Source organism: Pinus tabuliformis, chromosome 4_2 (assembly GCF_031772625.1).
Source record: "Pinus tabuliformis cultivar Carrire ecotype Pingquan chromosome 4_2, CPIR1, whole genome shotgun sequence".
NCBI lineage: Eukaryota > Viridiplantae > Streptophyta > Pinopsida > Pinales > Pinaceae > Pinus > Pinus tabuliformis.
Genome location: NC_142304.1, coordinates 397,417,074 through 397,419,535, shown reverse-complemented (window position 1 = coordinate 397,419,535; position 2,462 = coordinate 397,417,074).

Here is a 2,462-nt window from a genome sequence, read left to right as displayed (position 1 = left end):
CTATTAAGCCTCGGCTCAAATAATAAATCACGTGCTCGGCCATAGCATCGTCTTCCTAAACTAGAACCATACCAATGGTTGATTCTGCTGCAGCGAGATATAAAAGGAAGTCTCTACCATAATCCGATGGACTCAAAAGCGGGGCAGAGACTAATGCCTTTTTCAAAACATCAAACGACCGCTGCGCAAAGTCGTCCCATACAAATGGAACTCCTTTTTGTAGCAAACGCATGAACCCTTTAGTGATCTCGGCATAGTTTGCTATAAACCGTCTTAAGAAATTAGCCTTCCCTTGAAGACTTTGAAGTTGACGAATTGAGGACGGGGGAGGCAACTGAACTATTGCCTCAACCTTGAAAGGATCAACTCGAATCCCTTCATTGGACACTATGAACCCTAACAACCGACCGGATGTAACCGCAAAAACGCACTTGTTGGGATTCAACCGGATTTTATAAAAACGACAACGTTCAAAAACCAATCGAAGATGACTAGGATGATCAGTTCTGTTTCGAGAACGAGCAGCGAGATCATCCAAGTATGCCTCGATGACATGTTTGATATCGTGGAAAGCGTATGACATGGCCCGCTGAAAAGTGGCTCCAGCATTTTTGAGACCAAAAGGCATCTTTCTATATGCAAATGTACCCCAGGGACATATAAAAGTTGTCTTATGTTGATCTTCAAGACGGATAGAGATTTGATTATAACCCGAAAAACCATCCATGAAGGAAAAAATTTCATTACTCGCACACTCGTCGATAATCTGATCAATGAATGGCGTGGGGTAATTGTCTTTTGGACAAGCCTTATTTAGGTCCCTAAAATCAATGCATACTCGTATTGTTCCTTGCTTTTTGTCCACAGGGACTGGATTAGAAACCCAATCAGTAAGAGGAACAGGGTATATAAAACCCGCCCTTAGCAGCTTCTCAACCTCAGCTTTGATAGCCGTTGCTTTCCTAGGGTTGACCGGCTGAAGCCTTTGACGAACTGGTTTTGCGTTTTCGTATGTCTTGATCTCATGTTGAACTATAGAAGGATCAATGCCAGACATTTCCTCATAAGACCAAGCAAATAAATCACGATATTCTTTGAATAGGTCGGTGTAAATTTGAATTTCTTCAGGGGAACACTCAATTCCGATGAAGATATTCTCGATGACGTTAGGGTCCCTAGAGATGTTTATAGGTATCGTTTTTGAAATTACCGACATATTACCTTCGACACGAACGCGTGTTGGAGCCAAAGGGTTCGACACCGTACAAACATCACTAGCGAGGAGCTCGGAGAATCTAGATTCTACTTCCTGCAATGGAGGAAGAAAGTATGAACGATGGTGTAAGTCTTCCCAAGGTCGATCTATACCCATCATTACTTCGAGGATTTCTTCTTCAGAAGGCAGAACCGAATCTAAGCAGTCCAAGGCAGAGGTAGAATCAAGGCTCCAAGCCGGGGCCACATGACCATCTAACTCCTCTTCGGAAAAAGGAGTAGAATGGTTGTCTACAGAGTCTACGATAGACTGATATCTAAGCTCAGCTGCAGATATAGGGAATGCCATTCCATTTACTTGTCCTTCAACTAATGTGGTCGTAGGTGAAGGCAAGGTCCAAGGGTTTGAAAAATAATGAGTTCGGAAGAACTCTTCTCGAGGAGACTCCTTAGATGATGAAATAGCATTAATTTTAGCGAAAGGAGAGGGAATATCAAATGTACCCATCAATGAGGAATACATCCCTACTCCTAAATTCTCAGTCGGCGGGCGAGGGTTATCCACTAAAGGGACAGTAGAGTCAGAGCTTGCTTGAGGATCAACTGGACAATAGTCCAATTGATCAACCTTAACGATTTTCCCCTCATGAGGAAAGCAAATTACACGAAACAGAGTCGAAACAACGGCATCCATCTCATATACCCAGTTCCTTCCTAATAGGAGATTATAGTCTAGGTTAGCGTCTATGACCTCTACTTCAATATTGACGACCTTTCCCCCAACACATATAGGAAAGGCCGGGATAATCCCATGCGGCTTGTGAGAATGACCGTCAAATGCAGTCAAGACGGTGAGTGAAGGAACAGCCGAAGGTGATCTAATAGCCTTCCAACATGACATCGACATAACGCATGTGGAAGCTCCTTCATCTACTACGGTGCGAAAAATATTGATTTTCTGGTATGTTGACTTTATTTGAAAAGCCATATGATGAGGGAGTCACTTTTTGACATTTAACATGTCAAAAGTGAGCACTAAAGAGTTAGCTGGATCGACTGCTCCAATTACGGAGAGTAAAGCGCTTCTCTGAGTTGGACACGACTGGAGAACCTCTAAAGCGGACATGGCGCACGGACTCTGAGCCAGATCCTCCACAATGGAGTAATTATGGGCGGCCCTAGCATTAGGATTAATCGTCGTGCGTTTAGCAGAACCTTTCGGTATCCGTGGTATAGTCTCGACAGAG